Source organism: Syngnathus floridae, unplaced genomic scaffold (assembly GCF_059516105.1).
Source record: "Syngnathus floridae isolate MCC-2025c unplaced genomic scaffold, RoL_Sflo_1.0 HiC_scaffold_31, whole genome shotgun sequence".
Classification (NCBI taxonomy): Eukaryota; Metazoa; Chordata; class Actinopteri; order Syngnathiformes; family Syngnathidae; genus Syngnathus; species Syngnathus floridae.
The window spans coordinates 125,658-153,115 of NW_028284060.1; the positions used below are offsets into that span (position 1 = coordinate 125,658).

The window sequence follows — 27,458 nt, forward strand, 5'->3', positions numbered from 1 at the left end:
AGTCAAAGCAACACAATGATACGATAAAGATAATCTGGAAAACCCTGACACACCCTGTAGTTGTCACTTTTGGAAAAGACGAGCGTCCCTCCAATCATCGCCGGTGACGTGTTTTTCAGGCTCTGGAGACAGGAGCTCATGTCAGAAATGTCATTGTGAGTCGCGTTTGTTTCTGCGCCGGAGCCGTTCGTTCCCTTTGCATCCAAAGAATCTCAAAGGCGGATTATTTGTGTCGACAGGAGAGAGATTTGCTGCTACGATACCGACGTCGAGAATCTCTGAGGAGGAACAAAGCGTGAGGTCCTGCAAGGTGAGTCTGTTTGTTTGCGGCTGCTTGGTGTTGCGCAAGATGAAATGGCCTTTTTCTCGCTATCGTTCCTCTCGTCGATTCATCGTGAGGTGTCGCTTCAGTTTGTTCAGAGAGATGTTCGCTTCCGCGCCCGCAGGTCATCGAAACATTTTACGGCTACGACGAAGACGTGTTGGTGGACTCGGACGGATCGTCCTTGTCTTTTCACTCCGACAGAACCCCCGACACGGAACCCGAAGAGGTAGCCCGCCATTTCTGCCAGCGTATTGGCACCAAACATTCCTCTTCAGCCTGGAATCGGACTCGTCTTTGCGTCGCGGGTGCTTTGTCGCCGGTCTGACTGATTCTGGTACTAGTGCTGTGTTGCATTGGTGTGTGCATGAAGAGGCGGAGCTTCGCTACCGCCAGCTGACGCAAGAATATCAAGCGCTGCAACGAGCCTACGCTCTGCTAGCCCAGACCAGCGAAAGGGGACTACGACGCCGAGAAGGAGATCAAGGTGGCGCCCCTTCCCGCAACCCCCGGCCGGGTCGCAGCCTCCCCGTTCTCACCCAGCCTCGGGTGTTCTCTGGTCTGAAAGGAGGAGGAGGAGCCTCCCTCCTCCTCCTTTCAGACCAGAGAAAAGCTGATGGTAGAAATGGGTCACTATCAAAGCAGAGTAGCAGATCTGGAGTCAGCGCTGAAGCAACAAGGACAGGTAAGCTCATCAATGAGCACACCTTTTTCTCAGACAAAATAGCTACATTCTTCAGTCACTCATCCGTCTGGCATTACTGGACCAACCCCCCCCCCCCCCCGAACGTGGCTGGGAAAATGCGGAGAAAAGCAAATGTCATTTTCCAGTCAACCAAAGAATTTGTGGATGAAAATGACACAACATTCCAAAGCTGTCCACGCGTTTGTCTCTTCTAGAATGTCAAGTGGGTGGAGGAGAAGCAGCTGCTGCGTCAGAGCAATCAGCAGTTGGCCGAAAAGGTGACGGAAAGAAAGGCGCTGGGCGGAGTCGCTTGGCGTCACACCTGTCGGGAAGCCCCGCAGATGAGGTCTGACTGTCTTTTCAGGTCAGGCGGATGGAGGCGGAAGAAGCGCGTCTGAAAGAGCACATCCAGGATATCCGAGACCAAAACGAACTGCTTGAGTTCCGCATCCTGGAGCTGGAGGTGGGAAGACTCGCACAAGCGTGTTGAGGCCAGAGATGTGACGGACGGACGGACGGACGGACGGACGGATGCATGCCTCTGCCTTTCAGGAGAGGGAGTGGCGCTCCCCCGTCTTGAAGTTTCTGCAAGTCCGTTTCCCAGACGGCCTCAGCCCTTTGCAGATCTACTGCGAGGCCGAGGGCGTGAGCGTACGTAAGGCGTCCCTCGCAACCCTAACCTTAACCCGAGGTCCCAGAACACCTTACATTGCTCCTTGCGCCTTTCCCCCGGACATCGTCATCAGTGATCTGATGAAGAAGCTGGACATCCTGGGCTATAACGCCGTAAGTGTATGTCGAACTCCTTATGTTCGCACTCCACGAGACTCGGCGGCTCAAATGTGACTTTTGGAAGGCTTTGCGCTGAAAGAAGCTTGTTGACGCTGTGCCTTTGGGCTCTTGCAGAATCTCACCAACGAGGAGCAGGTGGTCGTGATTCACGCCAGGACCCTTCTCACCCTAGCCGAGAAGGTAACGCGCACGTCCACGCACGCTCTCGCATTCTGCTTATGTGACAGCAGCCTTTCCTCAGTGGTTAGAATACATCAAAGTGACCAAGTCAGCACTTCAACAGAAGATGTTGGACATTGAAAGTGAGAAGGTAGACAGACACGCGACATCAGCCAAGGGGAACTCCGGCAATGTGCCCCAACAATTCTGACCTTGAGCTGTGCTAGGATATGTTCTGCAAGCAGAAGGGCTACCTGGATGAAGAGTTGGACTTCAGGAAGTGTTCCATGGACCAGGCTCATAAGGTAAGCCGCCCTCAAATCTCCCGCCGGACCACTGATGGACGAGGATTGCGGCCCAGAGGATCCTGGAGCTGGAGGCCATGTTGTACGAGGCGCTACCGCAGCGGGACTGCCCCGCCACGGACGGCGAAAAAGCCAGCCACGCTGGCGTGAATGACGTGCTGACGGCGGATCAGAGAGAAGAGCTTAGGAGCGCCGTGGACCAATGGAAGCGAGCCCTGATGTGCGAGTTGAGGGAGCGCGACGCTTGCATCCTCCAAGAGAGAATGGATCTGCTGCACAGCGCGCAACAGGTAAGGGCCCAAAGCCAGCCCGGCACTTACTTGCACGCTTACTGGCTTTTGAATGCCACTTTCCATTTGTCCGTCCTAGAGGAACAAAGAGCTGAAAGAATTCATCGAAGCTCAGAAGAGACAAATCAAACAATTGGAGGAGAAGTTTCTGTTTCTCTTTCTATTCTTCTCCTTGGCCTTCATTCTGTGGCCCTAACACCAGCTGGTGAGTGAGCTCCAGCGGCACCGCACTCGACACCTCCGATACACTGCCAGCCGGTCTCAGACGTTGGCAGACGCTCCGATGCCAACGTATACCCCCCGCCACGGTGACAGAGGCACCGCGTCACACCGGCGCTCATCCAATCAGAAGGCAGGAAAAGCAAATTCACATGCAGGGCACTTTTGAACCAGAAGAGAGCGCCACAAAAAACGGTTGTTGCCCCAAACGCGCACTAAAAAGGGTCAGAATAACAAGAGTCCCACTGGCCAGCCGGGGCCACCCGTCCAGCTGTTTCTTCAGGGGGGAAAAAAATTGGAGTCACCGGTGAGTACATTTTGCATTTAGCTCTGCTTTTCTGCTTCTGTCTTCAAGTGTGTGGCATCCTGCGATCAAAGAGTCAGCCAACCCCAAAGCGGTTGACCTCAACGTCCCACCACCATGCCTACCAGAGCAGGTGACGTGATGCTTTGGACATCCTTCCGTCTCAGATGCCCAAAAGTACTCTTTGCCACATCTGCGGCAATACGGTGTCTTTTCAAAGGTGCAAATAAATCCAGCGTGGGCGGAACACGCACGTCTTCGGTTTTTCCCGCTTTGTTTGTGTGACAGCTGTTGTGAAAATTTTATACAAATAAAGTTGTATAGTACAGGTTTGGCCAAGCCGCAACTCCCGAACCGCATGCGGCTCTTTTATGTTCATATCAACATTTGTGTGTGTGTGTGTGGGGGGGGGTGGGGGGGGGGGGGGGGGTTGTGCGTGTTGGCTTCACTTGAGTTCAATTTGGTATTTTGGTCAAAAGCGCATGTGGTGAAATTCCACAAAGTAGGATGGGCAAACACATTTCTTTAAACTATGAGTGTCAATTGGGCTCTCGAAATGGCAGGGAAAAGATGCACAGCAAAACAAAAATACGTAGATGAACACAGGACGTTTTAATCAGAGTGGGAAAGTTTCTATTTTTTGTTGAACGTGATGGCAAACCATTCTGCCTGATATGTCAGACCTCAGCGCATTTCAAAGATTCAAATCTTCAGCGCCATGCACTTCAGCTCACTCCATGCTAACATTGATCAGGCGTCGAACCCGCATCATCATGCTTAAGAGGTGGCCATGCTAACCAGTGCGCCATTATGTCAACGCATAATAACTAAGTCTACTGGTCAAAACAGCGGTTACTATATGACGTCGCTACGTCGTGGTCACGTGACGCAGACAAGACGTCAATGGACGTGGGCAGAGTTAACTTGTTTAAAAGGGAGTAGGCAGAAGAAATATTTAATTTATTTAAATCTATTTTGAGTGCACACCATTATGCCAATGCATAACAACTGTAAATCTACTAAACAAAACAGCGGTTGCTATATGACATCTGCCAGGTCGTGGTCACGTGACATACGTGACGTCGATGGGCGTAACTTTCGCCGGAATTCAAATCCGCGGGGAGAGTTAACTTGTTTAAAAGAGAGTGGGCAGAAGAATTATTTAATTTATTTAAATCTATTTGGTGTGTGCGCCATTATGTCAATGCATAACAACTGTAAGTCTACTAAACAAAACAGCGGTTGCTATTTGACGTCTGCCACGTCGTGGTCACGTGACGCGGACGTGACGTCGACGCCTACTTTACATCCCACCGATCACAGGACTCCTCGGCTGCATAACCGTGCCCCCTTCCCAACCAATCGGATTTGCTATACGCGAAAACGACGCCAATGGAAAGAGCTTCCGCCCAAATTTAAATCCGTGGGCGTGGCTCGCAGCAGGAAGTAGGAAAATGGCGGCGATGTTGACAAAGACACAGCGGATGGTAACATACGACTAACAAGAGAAATATTTTTATTTTCTGCTTGCAACTGGACCGTCCAGAGCGTACACGGTAAGTACAACTCATCGTTTTTAAAAAGAAGTACTTTTGTTGCCCTGAAAAGCGAGTGAGCGTGGCGTTTGTGGGGGACGTCGAATTTCGACGATTCTTTCTGGTCAACGGTTGTAAATGATTGTGTTGATTAAAAAAGAAAACTTGATGTAACTCTACTTTTAACTGCCGTTTCAGATAGATTTGGAATTGCATCACATCCAATTTTGCCTAGAGCGTACACGGTAAGTAACACTCGTTGTGTTTAAGGAGATTTACGTTTGTAATAGCAGAAGTGTAGCCGCGTTGCGTTGTACGTGTGAATGTTGGTCCGGGCGAAATGTTAATGTTTAATTTCATTCCTTTAGGTTCCACGGTGTTTGTTGGCTGCAAGTTTTCCACTGCAAGAAGAGGCTCATATCATTGACCAGGAGCGAGCTACAATGGTGAGTAGCCATAACATTTATGTTAAACACTTCCTATTTCATGTCTAACAGTACTTGATTTAACAAATAACCATAAATAAATACAGTGTGGGCACTGAAGTTAACATATGTGATTATACTGCCTAATCTGTCACCGAGTAGATTGTTGCAAAGTAATATAAGATCCAAAGTTGTAATTCAGAATAGTTTTCAAAAGAAGGCCATTAGAATTATATACAAGTCTGATTACCCTGAACAAGCTATTAATTAAATCACAAATTCTTCAATTCAAAGATTTGGTAGATTATCAGACAAATAATGTCTAACAGTAATTGATTTAACACATCACGATAAGTAGATTGAGTGTGGGCACTCTCAAGTTAACATATGTGATTATACTGCCTAATCTGTTACAGAGTATGTTGTTGCCAAGTAATGTAGAATAGATCCAAAGTAGTAATCCAGAATAGTTTTGAAGAGGCCATTAGAATGATAAACAAATCTGATTACCTTGAACATAATAACAAGCTAAGTGTTTAATATGTCCTATGAAGTCAAAATTGGGCACCATCATGTGGTGAAATTTGGAATTGCATCACATCCAATTTTGCCTGGGAACAAACAGATTACATAAATCTTAGTTTTGAATAAGCCACTCCTTCTCAAACAAGTAAACTCTGCCCATTTTGCGCAGTAGATGTTCTGTTAATATCTAGTATTTATACAAAGTCATAATTTAAATTGCTTTCAACCTTCATTCATCGGTTCAACCAACATTACTCGCTCTTATTACCAACTTGTATTGATTTAACTAAGCGTTTAATACTTCCTATCAGGTCTCAAATCGAGATTTGGCAAAATACAATTTCAGCAAATCCAATTTTGCCAGGGAACAAAAATAGATTAAATAAACTAAATAAGTCCTCTTCCCATTAAATAAATCAGAAAAGTCTGTCTTGTAACCAGTCCTCTTCAAACAAGTAAAGTCTGCCCATTTTGTGCCGTAGATTTTGTGTCTATGCCTAGTATTTAAACAAAATCATAATTTAAACGACTTCTTTCCTTCATTCACTTTGGAAATTTGGAATTGCAGCAAATCGAATTTTGGCAGGGAACAAAAATAGATCAATTAAACTAAATAAGTCTTCTTCCCATTAAATAAATTAAAAAAGTCTGTCTTGTAACCAGTCCTTTTCAAACAAGTAAAGTCTGCCCATTTTGTGCCGTCGATTTTGTGTTAATGCCTAGTATTTATACAAAATCATAATTTAAAGGACTTCATTCCTTCATTCACTTTGGAAATTTGGAATTGCAGCACATCAAATTTTGCCTGGGAAGAAAAGTAGATTAAATAAATTTAATAAGTCTTACTACTTCCCATTAAATAAATTAAATACGTCTTACTTGTTCCCACTCCTTTTCAAAACAGTAGTTTAAAACGAGGGCCCTTCACTCAATCTTTAACCTCAACCCCGCACGTTGTGTTGTATCTGTGAATGTTGGTTGTGGCCAAATGATAGTTTTCTTTCATTCGTTTAGGTTCCAAGAAAACTTGATGTAACTCTACTTTTAACTGCCGTTTCAGATAAGCGGGTATTACGTCGCAGTCAAATGCCGCGGATATGACGTAATTGCCCGAACCTCCGCCAAAATTCAAATCTGTTGGCGCGATGGCCGTGAGCCACTGAGCAGCGACGATTATCAACAGAAATATCTTTATTTTCTGCTTGCAACTGGACCGTCTAGAGCGTACACGGTAAGTAACACTCATTGTGTTTAAGGAGATTTACGTTTGTAATAGCAGAAGTGTAGCCGCGTTGCGTTGTACGTGTGAAACTTGGTCGAGGCGAAATGTTAATGTTTAATTTCATTCCTTTAGGTTCCACGGTGTTTGTTGGCTGCAAGTTTTCCACTGCAAGAAGAGGCTCGTATCATTGACCAGGAGCGAGCTACAATGGTGAGTAGCCATAACATTTATGTTAAACACTTCCTATTTCATGTCTAACAGTACTTGATTTAACAAATAACCATAAATAAATACAGTGTGGGCACTGAAGTTAACATATGTGATTATACTGCCTAATCTGTCACGGAGTAGATTGTTGCAAAGTAATATAAGATCCAAAGTTGTAATTCAGAATAGTTTTCAAAAGAAGGCCATTAGAATTATATACAAGTCTGATTACCCTGAACAAGCTATTAATTAAATCACAAATTCTTCAATTCAAAGATTTGGTAGATTATCAGACAAATAATGTCTAACAGTAATTGATTTAACACATCACGATAAGTAGATTGAGTGTGGGCACTCTCAAGTTAACATATGTGATTATACTGCCTAATCTGTTACAGAGTATGTTGTTGCCAAGTAATGTAGAATAGATCCAAAGTAGTAATCCAGAATAGTTTTGAAGAGGCCATTAGAATGATAAACAAATCTGATTACCTTGAACATAATAACAAGCTAAGTGTTTAATATGTCCTATGAAGTCAAAATTGGGCACCATCATGTGGTGAAATTTGGAATTGCATCACATCCAATTTTGCCTGGGAACAAACAGATTACATAAATCTTAGTTTTGAATAAGCCACTCCTTCTCAAACAAGTAAACTCTGCCCATTTTGCGCAGTAGATGTTCTGTTAATATCTAGTATTTATACAAAGTCATAATTTAAATTGCTTTCAACCTTCATTCATCGGTTCAACCAACATTACTCGCTCTTATTACCAACTTGTATTGATTTAACTAAGCGTTTAATACTTCCTATCAGGTCTCAAATCGAGATTTGGCAAAATACAATTTCAGCAAATCCAATTTTGCCAGGGAACAAAAATAGATTAAATAAACTAAATAAGTCCTCTTCCCATTAAATAAATCAGAAAAGTCTGTCTTGTAACCAGTCCTCTTCAAACAAGTAAAGTCTGCCCATTTTGTGCCGTAGATTTTGTGTCTATGCCTAGTATTTAAACAAAATCATAATTTAAACGACTTCTTTCCTTCATTCACTTTGGAAATTTGGAATTGCAGCAAATCGAATTTTGGCAGGGAACAAAAATAGATCAATTAAACTAAATAAGTCTTCTTCCCATTAAATAAATTAAAAAAGTCTGTCTTGTAACCAGTCCTTTTCAAACAAGTAAAGTCTGCCCATTTTGTGCCGTCGATTTTGTGTTAATGCCTAGTATTTATACAAAATCATAATTTAAAGGACTTCATTCCTTCATTCACTTTGGAAATTTGGAATTGCAGCACATCAAATTTTGCCTGGGAAGAAAAGTAGATTAAATAAATTTAATAAGTCTTACTACTTCCCATTAAATAAATTAAATACGTCTTACTTGTTCCCACTCCTTTTCAAAACAGTAGTTTAAAACGAGGGCCCTTCACTCAATCTTTAACCCCAACCCCGCACGTTGTGTTGTATCTGTGAATGTTGGTTGTGGCCAAATGATAGTTTTCTTTCATTCGTTTAGGTTCCAAGAAAACTTGATGTAACTCTACTTTTAACTGCCGTTTCAGATAAGCGGGTATTACGTCGCAGTCATGTGCCGTGGATATAACGTAATTGCCCGAACCTCCGCCAAAATTCAAATCTGTTGGCGCGATGGCCGTGAGCCACTGAGCAGCGACGATTATCAACAGAAATATCTTTATTTTCTGCTTGCAACTGGACCGTCTAGAGCGTACACGGTAAGTAACACTCATTGTGTTTAAGGAGATTTACGTTTGTAATAGCAGAAGTGTAGCCGCGTTGCGTTGTACGTGTGAAAATTGGTCGAGGCGAAATGTTAATGTTTAATTTCATTCCTTTAGGTTCCACGGTGTTTGTTGGCTGCAAGTTTTCCACTGCAAGAAGAGGCTCGTATCATTGACCAGGAGCGAGCTACAATGGTGAGTAGCCATAACATTTATGTTAAACACTTCCTATTTCATGTCTAACAGTACTTGATTTAACAAATAACCATAAATAAATACAGTGTGGGCACTGAAGTTAACATATGTGATTATACTGCCTAATCTGTCACGGAGTAGATTGTTGCAAAGTAATATAAGATCCAAAGTTGTAATTCAGAATAGTTTTCAAAAGAAGGCCATTAGAATTATATACAAGTCTGATTACCCTTAACATAACAACAAGCTATTAATTAAATCACAAATTCTTCAATTCAAAGATTTGGTAGATTATCAGACAAATAATGTCTAACAGTAATTGATTTAACACATCACGATAAGTAGATTGAGTGTGGGCACTCTCAAGTTAACAGATATGATTATACTGCCTAATCTGTTACAGAGTATGTTGTTGCCAAGTAATGTAGAATAGATCCAAAGTAGTAATCCAGAATAGTTTTGAAGAGGCCATTAGAATAATAAACAAATCTGATTACCTTGAACATAATAACAAGCTAAGTGTTTAATATGTCCTATGAAGTCAAAATTGGGCACCATCATGTGGTGAAATTTGGAATTGCATCACATCCAATTTTGCCTGGGAACAAACAGATTAAATAAATCTTAGTTTTGAATAAGCCACTCCTTCTCAAACAAGTAAACTCTGCCCATTTCGCGCAGTAGATGTTCTGTTAATATCTAGTATTTATACAAAGTCATAATTTAAATTGCTTTCAACCTTCATTCATCGGTTCAACCAACATTACTCGCTCTTATTACCAACTTGTATTGATTTAACTAAGCGTTTAATACTTCCTATCAGGTCTCAAGGCAAGATTTGGCAAAATACAATTTCAGCAAATCCAATTTTGCCAGGGAACAAAAATAGATTAAATAAACTAAATAAGTCTTCTTCCCATTAAATAAATCAGAAAAGTCTGTCTTGTAACCAGTCCTCTTCAAACAAGTAAAGTCTGCCCATTTTGTGCCGTAGATTTTGTGTCTATGCCTAGTATTTAAACAAAATCATAATTTAAACGACTTCTTTCCTTCATTCACTTTGGAAATTTGGAATTGCAGCAAATCGAATTTTGCCAGGGAACAAAAATAGATCAATTAAACTAAATAAGTCTTCTTCCCATTAAATAAATTAAAAAAGTCTGTCTTGTAACCAGTCCTTTTCAAACAAGTAAAGTCTGCCCATTTTGTGCCGTCGATTTTGTGTTAATGCCTAGTATTTATACAAAATCATAATTTAAAGGACTTCATTCCTTCATTCACTTTGGAAATTTGGAATTGCAGCACATCAAATTTTGCCTGGGAAGAAAAGTAGATTAAATAAATTTAATAAGTCTTACTACTTCCCATTAAATAAATTAAATACGTCTTACTTGTTCCCACTCCTTTACAAAAAAGTAGTTTAAAACGAGGTCCCTTCACTCAACCTTTAACCCTATTTATTCACCTTCTAGGCTAAGTGTTAAAGGCTAAGTGTTAAAGGCTAAGTGTTAAAGGCTAAGTGTTAGAGGCTAAGTGCCAGAGGCTAGGCGCCAGAGGCGAGTTTTTGTGGGCTGAAGTTTTAGTGGGGTTAGTGTGAATACAATCCAAAAGAATACAACAGAATACAATACAATAGAATATAATACATAGATTAAATTCAATAGCTCTTACTACTTCCCATTAAATAAATTAAATACGTCTTACTTGTTCCCAATCCTTTTCAAAAAAGTAGTTTAAAACGAGGGCCCTTCACTCAACCTTTAACCTCAACCCCGCACGTCACATTGTGTTGTATCTGTGAATGTTGGTTGTGGCCAAATGATAGTTTTCTTTCATTCGTTTAGGTTCCACGGTGTTTGTTGGCTATGTTTTCCACTGTCAGAAGGATGAAAATACAAAGTACAACGCTTGGACGTGGGCGAAGACGTCACCGGTGAGTCCTTCCTTCCTATTTATTTACCTTCTAGATGCTAGAGGCTAAGTGTTAGAGGCTAAGTGTTAGAGGCTAAGTGTTAAACACAATACGAACAACACAACGATACTGCACTGAACAACACGATACCGCACTGAGAAACACGATACCGCACTGAACAACACGATACCGCACTGAACAACACCATGCCGCACTGAACACCATGCCACACTGAACAACACCATCCCGCACTGAACAACACCATGCCGCACTAAACAACACCATGCCGCACTGAACAACACCATGCCTCACTGAACGACACCATGCCGCACTGAAAGACACCATGCCGCACTGAACGACACCATGCCGCACTGAAAGACACCATCCCGCACTGAACACCATGCCGCACTGAACAACACCATCCTGCACTGAACAACACCATCCCGCACTGAACAACACCATGCCGCACTGAACAACATTATGCCGCACTGAACATTATGCCGCACTGAACAACACCATGCCGCACTGAACAACACCATGCCGCACTGAACAACATTATGCCGCACTGAACAACACCATGCCGCACTGAACAACACCATGCCGCACTGAACAACACCATGCCGCACTGAACAACATTATGCCGCACTGAACAACACCATGCCGCACTGAACAACACCATCCTGCACTGAACAACACCATTCCGCATTGAACACCATGCCGCACTGAACAACACCATCCCGCACTGAACAACACCATCCCGCACTGAACAACACCATGCCGCACTGAACAACACCATGCCGCACTGAACAACACCATGCCGCACTGAACAACATTATAACGCACTGAACAACACCATCCCGCACTGAACAACACCATGCCGCACTAAACAACATTATGCCGCACTGAACAACATTATGCCGAAATGAACAACACCATGCCGCACTGAACAACACCATGCCGCACTGAACAACACCATCCTGCACTGAACAAAACCATCCCGCACTGAACAACACCATGCCGCACTGAACAATACCATGCCGCACTGAACAACACCATGCCGCAATGAACAACACCATCCCGCACTGAACAACATTATGCCGCACTGAACAACATTATGCCGCACTGAACAACATTATGCCGCACTGAACAACATTATGCCGCACTGAACAACACCATGCCGCACTGAACAACACCATGCCGCGAACAACACCATGCCGCACTGAGCAACACCATGCCGCACTGAACAACACCATCCTGCACTGAACAACACCATGCCGCACTGAACAACACCATTCCGCACTGAACAACACCATGCCGCACTGAACAACATTACGCTGCACTGAACAACACCATGCCGCACTGAACAACACCATGCCGCACTGAACAACACCATGCCGCATTGAACAACACCATGCCGCATTGAACAACACCATGCCGCACTGAACAACACCATCCTGCACTGAACAACACCATGCCGCATTGAACAACACCATGCCGCACTGAACAACACCATCCTGCACTGAACAACACCATCCCGCACTGAACAACACCATCCCGCATTGAACAACACCATCCTGCACTGAACAACACCATGCCGCACTGAACAACACCATGCCGCACTGAACAACACCATTCCGCACTGAACAACACCATGCCGCACTGAACAACACCATCCCGCACTGAACAACACCATCCCGCACTGAACAACACCATCCTGCACTGAACAACACCATCCTGCACTGAACAACACCATCCTGCACTGAACAACACCATGCCGCACTGAACAACACCATGCCGCACTGAACAACACCATGCCGCACTGAACAACACCATGCCGCACTGAACAACATTATGCCGCACTGAACAACATTATGTCGCACTGAACAACACCATGCCGCACTGAACAACACCATGCCGCACTGAACAACATTATGCCGCACTGAAAAACACCATGCCGCACTGAACAACACCATCCCGCACTGAACAACACCATGCCGCATTGAACAACACCATGCCGCACTGAACAACACCATGCTGCACTGAACAACATTATGCTGCACTGAACAACACGATCCTGCATTGAACAACACCATGCCGCACTGAACAACACCATCCTGCACTGAACAACACCATCCTGCACTGAACAACACCACCCCGCACTGAACAACACGATCCCGCATTGAACACCATCCCGCACTGAACAACACCATGCCGCACTGAACAACACCATTCCGCACTGAACAACACCATGCCGCACTGAACAACACCATGCCGCACTGAACAACACCATGCCGCACTGAACAACACCATGCCGCACTGAACAACATTATGCCGCACTGAACAACACCATGCCGCACTGAACAACACCATCCCGCACTGAACAACACCATGCCGCATTGAACAACACCATGCCGCACTGAACAACACCATCCTGCACTGAACAACACCATCCCGCACTAAACAACACCATGCCGCACTGAACAACATTATGGCGCACTGGACAACATTATGCCGCACTGAACAACACCATGCCGCACTGAACAACACCATGCCGCACTGAACAACACCATGCCGCACTGAACAACACCATGCCGCACTGAACAACATTATGCCGCACTGAACAACACCATGCCGCACTGAACAACACCATGCCGCACTGAACAACACGATCCCGCATTGAACAACACCATCCTGCACTGAACAACACCATGCCGCACTGAACAACACCATGCCGCACTGAACAACACCATGCCGCACTGAACAACACCATGCCGCACTGAACGACACCATCCTGCACTGAACAACACCATCCCGCACTGAACAACACCATGCCGCATTAAACAACACCATGCCGCACTGAACAACACCATCCTGCACTGAACAACACCATGCCGCACTGAACAACACCATGCCGCACTGAACAACACCATGCCGCACTGAACAACATTATGCCGCACTGAACAACATTATGCCGCACTGAACAACATTATGTCGCACTGAACAACACCATGCCGCACTGAACAACACCATGCTGCACTGAACAACATTATGCCGCACTGAACAACACGATCCCGCATTGAACAACACCATCCCGCAGTGAACAACACCATGCCGCATTGAACAACACCATGCCGCACTGAACAACACCATGCTGCACTGAACAACATTATGCTGCACTGAACAACACGATCCTGCATTGAACAACACCATGCCGCACTGAACAACACCATCCTGCACTGAACAACACCATGCCGCACTGAACAACACCATGCCGCACTGAACAACATTATGCCGCACTGAAAAACACCATGCCGCACTGAACAACACCATCCCGCACTGAACAACACCATGCCGCATTGAACAACACCATGCCGCACTGAACAACACCATGCTGCACTGAACAACATTATGCTGCACTGAACAACACGATCCTGCATTGAACAACACCATGCCGCACTGAACAACACCATCCTGCACTGAACAACACCATCCTGCACTGAACAACACCACCCCGCACTGAACAACACGATCCCGCATTGAACAACAACATCCCGCACTGAACAACACCATGCCGCACTGAACAACACCATTCCGCACTGAACAACACCATGCCGCACTGAACAACACCATGCCGCACTGAACAACACCATGCCGCACTGAACAACACCATGCCGCACTGAACAACATTATGCCGCACTGAACAACACCATGCCGCACTGAACAACACCATCCCGCACTGAACAACACCATGCCGCATTGAACAACACCATGCCGCACTGAACAACACCATCCCGCACTGAACAACACCATCCCGCACTGAACAACACCATGCCGCACTGAACAACATTATGGCGCACTGGACAACATTATGCCGCACTGAACAACACCATGCCGCACTGAACAACACCATGCCGCACTGAACAACACCATGCCGCACTGAACAACACCATGCCGCACTGAACAACACCATGCCGCACTGAACAACACCATGCCGCACTGAACAACACCATGCCGCACTGAACAACACGATCCCGCATTGAACAACACCATCCTGCACTGAACAACACCATGCCGCACTGAACAACACCATGCCGCACTGAACAACACCATTCCGCACTGAACAACACCATGCCGCACTGAACAACACCATCCTGCACTGAACAACACCATTCCGCACTGAACAACATCATGCCGCATTGAACACCATGCCGCACTGAACAACACCATCCTGCACTGAACAACACCATGCCGCACTGAACAACACCATGCCGCACTGAACAACACCATGCCGCACTGAACAACATTATGCCGCACTGAACAACATTATGCCGCACTAAACAACATTATGTCGCACTGAACAACACCATGCCGCACTGAACAACACCATGCCGCACTGAACAACACTATGCCGCACTGAACAACACGATCCCGCATTGAACAACACCATCCCGCAGTGAACAACACCATGCCGCATTGAACAACACCATGCCGCACTGAACAACACCATGCTGCACTGAACAACATTATGCTGCACTGAACAACACGATCCTGCATTGAACAACACCATGCCGCACTGAACAACACCATCCTGCACAACAACATTATGCCGCACTGAACAACACGATCCCGCATTGAACAACACCATCCCGCAGTGAACAACACCATGCCGCATTGAACAACACCATGCCGCACTGAACAACACCATGCTGCACTGAACAACATTATGCTGCACTGAACAACACGATCCTGCATTGAACAACACCATGCCGCACTGAACAACACCATCCTGCACTGAACAACACCTTTCCACACTGAACAACACTATGCCGCACTGAACAACATTATGCCGCACTGAACAACACCATGCCGCACTGAACAACACCATGCCGCACTGAACAACACCATGCCGCACTGAACAACACCATGCCGCAATGAACAACACCATCCCGCACTGAACAACACCATGCCGCATTGAACAACACCATGCCGCACTGAACAACACCATCCCGCACTGAACAACACCACCCCGCACTGAACAACACGATCCCGCATTGAACAACACCATCCCGGACTGAACAACACCATGCCGCACTGAACAACACCATTCCGCACTGAACAACACCATGCCGCACTGAACAACACCATGCCGCACTGAACAACACCATGCCGCACTGAACAACACCATGCCGCACTGAACAACACCATGCCGCAATGAACAACATTATGCCGCACTGAACAACACCATGCCGCACTGAACAACACCATCCCGCACTGAACAACACCATGCCGCATTGAACAACACCACCCCGCACTGAACAACACGATCCCGCATTGAACAACACCATCCCGGACTGAACAACACCATGCCGCACTGAACAACACCATTCCGCACTGAACAACACCATGCCGCACTGAACAACACCATGCCGCACTGAACAACACCATGCCGCACTGAACAACACCATGCCGCACTGAACAACACCATGCCGCACTGAACAACATTATGCCGCACTGAACAACACCATGCCGCACTGAACAACACCATCCCGCACTGAACAACACCATGCCGCATTGAACAACACCGTGCCGCACTGAACAACACCATCCTGCACTGAACAACACCATCCCGCACTGAACAACACCATGCCGCACTGAACAACATTATGGCGCACTGAACAACATTATGCCGCACTGAACAACACCATGCCGCACTGAACAACATTATGCCGCACTGAACAACATTATGCCGCACTGAACAACACCATGCCGCACTGAACAACACCATGCCGCACTGAACAACACCATGCCGCACTGAACAACACGACGTCGCACTGAACAACACGACGCCGCACAGAACAACACGACGCCGCACAGAATAACACAATACCGCACAGAACAACACAATACCGCACAAACAGTTTTAGATAATATTACGTCGCAGTCATGTGACGCGGACATGACGTCAATAGGCGGAACTCACGGCAAAATTATAATCCGTGGGCGTGGCTTGCAACAGGAAGTAGGAAAGCGGCAGTTCTGGCAAACAAGACACAGCTGTTAGTAACACGATGACTAACAAGGCAAATATTTTTGTTTTCAGCTTGCAACTTGACCGTCTAGAGCGTACAAGGTAATTACAACTGTTTTTTTTTAGCCCTGAAAAGCAAGGGAGTGTGGCGTTTGGGAGGAATGTCGAACTCGGCGTCTGCTTCCAGCCACAGACGCCAAATTTCGACGATTATTTCGACTGGTCAACGGTTGTAAATTATTGCGTTGACTAAAAACTTTATTTAACTCTACTCTTAACTTTGCCGTTTCAGATATGCGGGTATTACACCGCGGAAATGACGTCAATAGGCTGAACTCTCGCCAAAATTCAAATCTGTGGGCGCAATGGCCTTGAGCGAGACACCGGATACAAACACGACGATTATCAACAGAAATATCTTTATTTTCCGCTTGCAAGTGGACCGTCTAGAGCGTACACGGTAAGTACAACTCATTGTGTTTAAAAAGATTTACGTTTGTGTAGTTTGCGTTGCGTTGTATCTGTGAATGTTGGTTGAGGCTAAATGTTAATGTTTAATTTCATTCCTTTAGGTTCCACGGTGTTTGTTGGCTGTATGTTTTCCACTGCAAGAAGAGGCTCGTATCATTGACCAGCAGGAGCTACAATGGTGAGTACCCCTTTCGTCTTCCATTTATGTTAAACACTTCCTATTTCATGTCTAACAGTACTCGATTTAACAAATAACCATAAATAAATACAGTGTGGGCAGTCACGTTAACATATGTGATTATCCTGCCTAATATGTTTATCACAAATATGTCACTAATCACTAATATGTTTATTTGTTTATCACAACACCTTTGGACCTTCAGCAATCGATTATTTACCTTCATCTACATAGAGACAGAACGATGGTGTCTTAAACATCTCATTCATTTCACCAAATAACTTCACGCAGGTGGATAACGGCCGTCTCGGTCACGCTATGTTGCGTGATGCAGTTTTGAAGAACCAAATGCATTTATTCAATGAATAAGTCAAGCTAGTTCTATGTTTATGATGTTGTAAGTTACGGTACCGATTGAAGTTGAGTTCGAAGCCAGTGGAAAACAGCGCTGCGTTTGTGCTCTCCAGGTACAAATGTTGTGATCTCTGACTGACGACCGGGCGAGACTCGAGTAAGAGATGTCCAAACGAGCTCCGGCAGGGCGGGCCAAGGCGGAGCGAACGGACGCCCTTCAGGCCGCCAATGACGAGCTGAGAACCAAACTGATGGACGTCCAGTTAGAACTTCAGCAGGAGAAGAACAAGGTGAAAACCTCAACAGACAGACACTGCCTGCCTCCCTGCCTGCCTCCCTGCCTGCCTCCCTGCCTGCCTCCCTCCCTCCCTCCCTCCCAGTTTTCCCGATGTAGATTAGACATGCGTGTGCCATGACTGTGTCAGCCTACATCAACAAATGCACCGAGGACGTCAGCACCACTAAGAATATCATCACCCGGGGCAACCAACGACCCTGGATGACTGAGGAGGTACGTCAAACGCTACGAGCGCGGAACTCTGCCTTCAAGTCTGGCGACAAGGAGACACTGAGGACAGCGAGAGCCAACTTGAACCGTGCCATCAGGATAGCGAAGCGAGACCGCAGTCGAAAATTTCAGGATCGTTTCCACGACGTCAAAAACATCAGGAGTATGTGGCAAGGCATACGGGCGATTACAGACTACAACTCACCCTCCCCCCCCCCGGTGGGTGTAGTTGATGCTGACTTTCTAAATGGTCTAAATAACTTCTTTGGGAGGTTCGAGGCACTAAACGGCACTCCAGCAGTTAAAACTGTCCCCCATCAGGAAGAGGAGGTACTCTGCCTTGACTCCGCCGATGTGTTGAAGACCCTGAGGAGAGTCAACCCCTGTAAGGCCCCTGGCCCCGACAACATTCCTGGGCGTGTGTTCAGGGAATGTGCAAGTCATCTGGCTGGGGTCATCACAGACATTTTTAACACCTCGCTGGGCCAAGCCACAGTGCCGGCGTGCTTTAAGACTGCCTCCATCATTCCGGTGCCGAAGAAACCTCAAATCACCTCATTTAATGATTACCGGCCTGTTGCACTGACTCCGGTTATGATGAAGTGCTTCGAAAGGCTGCTTAAAGGTCACATCGTTTCCAGACTCCCCCTATTATTTGACCCGTTCCAGTTTGCCGACCGGCAAAACCGCTCCACTCAGGACGCCATCTCCTCCGTTCTTCACCTGAGCCTGGCTCACCTGGAGGAGAAGAACACCCATGTGCGGAGGCTGTTCCTGGACTTCAGCTCAGCGTTTAACACCATCATCCCACAGCATCTGGTAGGAAAATTGGAACACCTGGGCTTCAACACCCCCCTTCGCAACTGGCTGCTAGACTTCCTCACCAACAGACCTCAGTCAGTCCGGGTCGGACAGAACACCTCTGATGTCATCACCCTCAGCACAGGCTCCCTTCAGGGCTGCGTCCTGAGCCCCCTGCTGTGCACCCTGATGACACACGACTGCGTCCTCAGGTTCACCACCAATCACATCGTGAAGTCAGCAGACGACACAACGGTGGTGGGGCTCATCAGAGACAACAACGACCTGGACTACAGAGAGGAGGTGGAGCAGCTGGTGGGCTGGTGCAGAGAAAACAGCCTGATCCTGAATGAGGAGAAGATGAAGGAGATCATCGTCGACTTCAGGAAAAAACAGCCTCACCACGCTCCACTGATCATCAACAGCTCAGCTGTGGAGGTGGTCAGCACCACCAAATTCCTGGGGGTCCACATCACAGAAGACCTCACCTGGACTATGAACACTACGGCACTGGTCAAGAGGGCACAGAAGCGCTTGTACTTCCTGCGGAGGATGAGGAGAGCCCACCTGCCCCCACCCATCATGAGGACGTTCTACAGGAGCACCATAGAGAGCATTCTGACAAGCTGTCTCTCTGTGTGGTGTGGAGGCTGCACCGCCTCCGATTGGAAGAACGTGAGGAGAGTGGTGAGGACAGCAGAGAGGATCATAGGGGCTCCTCTTCCCTCCATTCAGGACATTTCATCTCAGCGCTGCATGTCCCGTGCCCGTAACATCATCAATGACCCATCACACCCCCACCATGGACTGTTCTCCCTGCTGCCCTCTGGGAAGAGGTTTGCAGCATCCGCTGCAGGTCCACCAGGTTCTGCAACAGCTTTTTCCCTGCTGTCATCAGACTGTTGAACACTAGAACTGTTGAGCTCTAAACTGAACTCTGCATCACACATTCACAGAACTGTACTTTATGACACTACGGACCTCTATCTTGCACTATCTCGCACTACCAACTTTACTGAACTTGTATAAACCCTTTAAATAGAAGTTTAATACATGGTTTAGCATTCCTCTGCACACTCTTGAATACTGTTTTGCCTACTTGCACTATTGCATAATTATCACTGCTGCACTTTATACTTATTTTTAATATATATATATATATATATATATATATATAGTATATATGTATATATATATATTTTCATAGGATATGTTACTTCTATTCAACTGCAATATCACTACTTTGTTGTAAGACGTATGCAACGGAATTTCGTTTTGTATGCACCATGTGCAGACAAGATGACAATAAAGTTTGTCTAAGTCTAAGTCATGTCAGGTCAGCTGTCTGGAGAGAGAGAGAAGTCAGGACCTGCGGGCGGAGCACCACCGTGCCACCGCCGCCATGACGGAACTCAAAAGCAAACTCCATGAGGAGAAGCAGAAAGAGTTAGCCATTACCAGGGAGACATTACTGCGGCAGCATGAAATGGAGCTGATGAGAGTGATCAAAATCAAAGATGGAGAGATCCAGCGACTGAATGCCTTGGTCCTCAGCCTGAGGGACGGCTCCATGGACAAGGTGATCCGCTCTATCCGTGTCTGACTATCCGCACGCCACGTCGGGCTTCGATGCGGCCGCTACCGTATTGTGTAGCTTGTCCCCAGTAAGCGTCGCGGCGCTCCGTTGCGGTCTCAACGGCCCGGTGTGGCGCAATGTCTGCTCAGGTGAGGAGGGGGGGCGCTTTGCTGGCGGAGGTGGAGGAGACGCGGCGGTGTCGGGAGACCGAGCGGTGTCGCCTCCACCAGGAGCGCGGAAGAAGCCCTGGCAGCGGCCCAGCAGGCCTGGCAGTCCCGAGCGGCCGAGCTCCGATCGGCTCATCACCAGCATCGGGAGGAGCTGAGCCGAACCAAGAGAGACTGCGAGAGGGAGATCCGCCGACTGGTAGGACTGATCAGATGCGCGGTGCGTGGCTATGTTCCCAATTTCGTTGTATACCTGCAGTGCAATGACACCTAAGGCATTCTATTCTATTCTATTTCACAAGAAGAAAATGTCCGGTTGCTCGCTTCGCTTTTGTCACAGCAAAGGTGTTCTAGTCGATTCCAGAAAAAAATTGGCCGGTTGCTCTCTTTGTTTTTGTCACAATTCTGGCAAATGAGTTTGCCCGCCTGCCTGAGCGCTCCCCGTTTGTACATCCAGACGGATGAGATCAAGCTGAAAGACAGAGCGGTTAGTGTTTTGGATGAAGCCCTGGGGCCGGCCACGTCCACCGCCTTCAGCTGCAGACTCAGGCTGCCGAGCAGCAGATCGCTGCCCTGAGGGATTCCCAAAGGGCGGGCCTAAACTACCCTGGAAGTGGGGTCAACGCCGCTACTAGCAATCCTCTTCATTGCGTAAGCCACCTCATCACACACTTGCAGTACGCATGACTTAGTTCGTTGCTGGAGGAAGGTAGCACAAAAACAGTTTTGAACTTTGAACGAGTGCTTGTGTGTGTGTGTTGCGGGGCGTTTTCAGTCTCAGGAGGATCGGGACACGCGACGATTTCATCTGAAAATCGCTGAGCTCAGCGCAGTCATCAGGAAACTGGAGGATCGAAACGCCCTGCTTTCTGAAGAGCGCAATGAACTGGTAATTTATTGACGGCACGCTTGAAGGTTTGCGCTACGTTTGATGCGCGCCATCCAGCGAGGCACCCATTGCGCTTGCTTATTAGTTGAGCGGCGCGGCGAGTCGGTTGCCTGGTAGATGTCTTTTATTGGGAGCCAAAGCCACGATTCCGTTCAAACCGATGCAAAAGGAATGGATACGTTCTGGCCCGCGTGTTGTGCGTCTTTCACATCCCGCACTTCATGCTTGCAGCTAAAGCGACTGAGAGAAACAGAAAGCCAGTTTCTGCCACTCCTGTACAAAAACAAACGCCTGAGCAGGAAGAATGAAGAACTCTCGCTGGTGCTGTGTCGCCTTGAAAACAAAGTGCGCTTTGTCACCCAGGAGAACGAGGAGATGGCAAGCTTGGTAAGTCGACGCGGACAACGGCGGCGTGCCAACAGAGTCCACTGCATTTGTGTTCCACAGAGAAGGCCTAGTTCGCTCAATGACCTGGACCGCGGTTGCGGCCAGCAGGACGGTGAAATGGAGTTCCTTCAAGTTGTGGAGCAGCGGCACATCATCGACGACTTGTCCAAGGTCTTCAGGCAGGCGACTCGGTGCACGTACGGCAGCGCCGCGCTCGCTCGCTGTCGCCAGGAAACCTTTTCCGTCCAAAGCTTGGCCGGCGGCCGCCATCCAAAAAATTGGCCCCTTAAATTCCGACCTTTCAAGCAGGAACATTGTGCGCACGCGTTTGAACACGCTTTAGACTTGTTTTGCCGTTTTCAGCAGCTCAAAGCTCCCGTTTTGTCAGCGCCTTTGCCACTCGCTGTGCGCTGAAAACGACGGACTTGCCCGGCTGCTCAGCCCGTCAACCATGAGCCGCGAGCGCGACGTCATTGTCCGTAGGCAGCTAGTGGCAAAATGCACCCTGTTAGAGTTGCGCTCGCTCCAACTTATTTTGCAAGAACCACACGGGAGACAAGTAAGTTCTTTTGGACACCTGCAGGTGGAGAGTCCATCCGTTGTACGAATGAAGTCTGACTCTCGGCTCCTGCACGAGCATTTTAATTAAGAGAAACAGGGTGGGTGTAAGAGTGGATTGAATAGAGGAAGCCCTTGACCTCTAGTCAAAACATAGCAAGGGGTGTTTTACGACTTTGTGTAGGAAGGGATAAGCGATAGGGATAAATAAGGGATAAATAATATTATTTATTACAGGTCGCAGTCAAAGTCAAAGCAACACAATGATACGATAAAGATAATCTGGAAAACCCTGACACACCCTGTAGTTGTCACTTTTGGAAAAGACGAGCGTCCCTCCAATCATCGCCGGTGACGTGTTTTTCAGGCTCTGGAGACAGGAGCTCATGTCAGAAATGTCATTGTGAGTCGCGTTTGTTTCTGCGCCGGAGCCGTTCGTTCCCTTTGCATCCAAAGAATCTCAAAGGCGGATTATTTGTGTCGACAGGAGAGAGATTTGCTGCTACGATACCGACGTCGAGAATCTCTGAGGAGGAACAAAGCGTGAGGTCCTGCAAGGTGAGTCTGTTTGTTTGCGGCTGCTTGGTGTTGCGCAAGATGAAATGGCCTTTTTCTCGCTATCGTTCCTCTCGTCGATTCATCGTGAGGTGTCGCTTCAGTTTGTTCAGAGAGATGTTCGCTTCCGCGCCCGCAGGTCATCGAAACATTTTACGGCTACGACGAAGACGTGTTGGTGGACTCGGACGGATCGTCCTTGTCTTTTCACTCCGACAGAACCCCCGACACGGAACCCGAAGAGGTAGCCCGCCATTTCTGCCAGCGTATTGGCACCAAACATTCCTCTTCAGCCTGGAATCGGACTCGTCTTTGCGTCGCGGGTGCTTTGTCGCCGGTCTGACTGATTCTGGTACTAGTGCTGTGTTGCATTGGTGTGTGCATGAAGAGGCGGAGCTTCGCTACCGCCAGCTGACGCAAGAATATCAAGCGCTGCAACGAGCCTACGCTCTGCTAGCCCAGACCAGCGAAAGGGGACTACGACGCCGAGAAGGAGATCAAGGTGGCGCCCCTTCCCGCAACCCCCGGCCGGGTCGCAGCCTCCCCGTTCTCACCCAGCCTCGGGTGTTCTCTGGTCTGAAAGGAGGAGGAGGAGCCTCCCTCCTCCTCCTTTCAGACCAGAGAAAAGCTGATGGTAGAAATGGGTCACTATCAAAGCAGAGTAGCAGATCTGGAGTCAGCGCTGAAGCAACAAGGACAGGTAAGCTCATCAATGAGCACACCTTTTTCTCAGACAAAATAGCTACATTCTTCAGTCACTCATCCGTCTGGCATTACTGGACCAACCCCCCCCCCCCCCCCCCCGAACGTGGCTGGGAAAATGCGGAGAAAAGCAAATGTCATTTTCCAGTCAACCAAAGAATTTGTGGATGAAAATGACACAACATTCCAAAGCTGTCCACGCGTTTGTCTCTTCTAGAATGTCAAGTGGGTGGAGGAGAAGCAGCTGCTGCGTCAGAGCAATCAGCAGTTGGCCGAAAAGGTGACGGAAAGAAAGGCGCTGGGCGGAGTCGCTTGGCGTCACACCTGTCGGGAAGCCCCGCAGATGAGGTCTGACTGTCTTTTCAGGTCAGGCGGATGGAGGCGGAAGAAGCGCGTCTGAAAGAGCACATCCAGGATATCCGAGACCAAAACGAACTGCTTGAGTTCCGCATCCTGGAGCTGGAGGTGGGAAGACTCGCACAAGCGTGTTGAGGCCAGAGATGTGACGGACGGACGGACGGACGGACGGACGGATGCATGCCTCTGCCTTTCAGGAGAGGGAGTGGCGCTCCCCCGTCTTGAAGTTTCTGCAAGTCCGTTTCCCAGACGGCCTCAGCCCTTTGCAGATCTACTGCGAGGCCGAGGGCGTGAGCGTACGTAAGGCGTCCCTCGCAACCCTAACCTTAACCCGAGGTCCCAGAACACCTTACATTGCTCCTTGCGCCTTTCCCCCGGACATCGTCATCAGTGATCTGATGAAGAAGCTGGACATCCTGGGCTATAACGCCGTAAGTGTATGTCGAACTCCTTATGTTCGCACTCCACGAGACTCGGCGGCTCAAATGTGACTTTTGGAAGGCTTTGCGCTGAAAGAAGCTTGTTGACGCTGTGCCTTTGGGCTCTTGCAGAATCTCACCAACGAGGAGCAGGTGGTCGTGATTCACGCCAGGACCCTTCTCACCCTAGCCGAGAAGGTAACGCGCACGTCCACGCACGCTCTCGCATTCTGCTTATGTGACAGCAGCCTTTCCTCAGTGGTTAGAATACATCAAAGTGACCAAGTCAGCACTTCAACAGAAGATGTTGGACATTGAAAGTGAGAAGGTAGACAGACACGCGACATCAGCCAAGGGGAACTCCGGCAATGTGCCCCAACAATTCTGACCTTGAGCTGTGCTAGGATATGTTCTGCAAGCAGAAGGGCTACCTGGATGAAGAGTTGGACTTCAGGAAGTGTTCCATGGACCAGGCTCATAAGGTAAGCCGCCCTCAAATCTCCCGCCGGACCACTGATGGACGAGGATTGCGGCCCAGAGGATCCTGGAGCTGGAGGCCATGTTGTACGAGGCGCTACCGCAGCGGGACTGCCCCGCCACGGACGGCGAAAAAGCCAGCCACGCTGGCGTGAATGACGTGCTGACGGCGGATCAGAGAGAAGAGCTTAGGAGCGCCGTGGACCAATGGAAGCGAGCCCTGATGTGCGAGTTGAGGGAGCGCGACGCTTGCATCCTCCAAGAGAGAATGGATCTGCTGCACAGCGCGCAACAGGTAAGGGCCCAAAGCCAGCCCGGCACTTACTTGCACGCTTACTGGCTTTTGAATGCCACTTTCCATTTGTCCGTCCTAGAGGAACAAAGAGCTGAAAGAATTCATCGAAGCTCAGAAGAGACAAATCAAACAATTGGAGGAGAAGTTTCTGTTTCTCTTTCTATTCTTCTCCTTGGCCTTCATTCTGTGGCCCTAACACCAGCTGGTGAGTGAGCTCCAGCGGCACCGCACTCGACACCTCCGATACACTGCCAGCCGGTCTCAGACGTTGGCAGACGCTCCGATGCCAACGTATACCCCCCGCCACGGTGACAGAGGCACCGCGTCACACCGGCGCTCATCCAATCAGAAGGCAGGAAAAGCAAATTCACATGCAGGGCACTTTTGAACCAGAAGAGAGCGCCACAAAAAACGGTTGTTGCCCCAAACGCGCACTAAAAAGGGTCAGAATAACAAGAGTCCCACTGGCCAGCCGGGGCCACCCGTCCAGCTGTTTCTTCAGGGGGGAAAAAAATTGGAGTCACCGGTGAGTACATTTTGCATTTAGCTCTGCTTTTCTGCTTCTGTCTTCAAGTGTGTGGCATCCTGCGATCAAAGAGTCAGCCAACCCCAAAGCGGTTGACCTCAACGTCCCACCACCATGCCTACCAGAGCAGGTGACGTGATGCTTTGGACATCCTTCCGTCTCAGATGCCCAAAAGTACTCTTTGCCACATCTGCGGCAATACGGTGTCTTTTCAAAGGTGCAAATAAATCCAGCGTGGGCGGAACACGCACGTCTTCGGTTTTTCCCGCTTTGTTTGTGTGACAGCTGTTGTGAAAATTTTATACAAATAAAGTTGTATAGTACAGGTTTGGCCAAGCCGCAACTCCCGAACCGCATGCGGCTCTTTTATGTTCATATCAACATTTGTGTGTGTGTGTGTGTGTGTGTGTGTGGGGGGGGGGGTTGTGCGTGTTGGGTTCACTTGAGTTCAATTTGGTATTTTGGTCAAAAGCGCATGTGGTGAAATTCCACAAAGTAGGATGGGCAAACACATTTCTTTAAACTATGAGTGTCAATTGGGCTCTCGAAATGGCAGGGAAAAGATGCACAGCAAAACGAAAATACGTAGATGAACACAGGACGTTTTAATCAGAGTGGGAAAGTTTCTATTTTTTGTTGAACGTGATGGCAAACCATTCTGCCTGATATGTCAGACCTCAGCGCATTTCAAAGATTCAAATCTTCAGCGCCATGCACTTCAGCTCACTCCATGCTAACATTGATCAGGCGTCGAACCCGCATCATCATGCTTAAGAGGTGGCCATGCTAACCAGTGCGCCATTATGTCAACGCATAATAACTAAGTCTACTGGTCAAAACAGCGGTTACTATATGACGTCGCTACGTCGTGGTCACGTGACGCAGACAAGACGTCAATGGACGTGGGCAGAGTTAACTTGTTTAAAAGGGAGTAGGCAGAAGAAATATTTAATTTATTTAAATCTATTTTGAGTGCACACCATTATGCCAATGCATAACAACTGTAAATCTACTAAACAAAACAGCGGTTGCTATATGACATCTGCCACGTCGTGGTCACGTGACATACGTGACGTCGATGGGCGTAACTTTCGCCGGAATTCAAATCCGCGGGGAGAGTTAACTTGTTTAAAAGAGAGTGGGCAGAAGAATTATTTAATTTATTTAAATCTATTTGGTGTGTGCGCCATTATGTCAATGCATAACAACTGTAAGTCTACTAAACAAAACAGCGGTTGCTATTTGACGTCTGCCACGTCGTGGTCACGTGACGCGGACGTGACGTCGACGCCTACTTTACATCCCACCGATCACAGGACTCCTCGGCTGCATAACCGTGCCCCCTTCCCAACCAATCGGATTTGCTATA

The 27,458-nt window shown here is 47.6% G+C and overlaps 2 long non-coding RNA genes across 2 annotated transcripts; both read left to right on the forward strand.

Annotated features, from left to right (window-relative positions):
- Positions 1-226: 226 nt before the first annotated feature.
- Positions 227-840, forward strand: LOC148378647 (uncharacterized). The gene is made up of 3 exons (XR_015855727.1): positions 227-310; positions 447-551; positions 696-840. It is a non-coding gene; the product is annotated as an uncharacterized LOC148378647 (long non-coding RNA).
- A 22,392-nt stretch (positions 841-23,232) lies between these two features.
- Positions 23,233-23,846, forward strand: LOC148378648 (uncharacterized). The gene is made up of 3 exons (XR_015855729.1): positions 23,233-23,316; positions 23,453-23,557; positions 23,702-23,846. It is a non-coding gene; the product is annotated as an uncharacterized LOC148378648 (long non-coding RNA).
- The last annotated feature ends 3,612 nt before the right edge of the window (positions 23,847-27,458 follow it).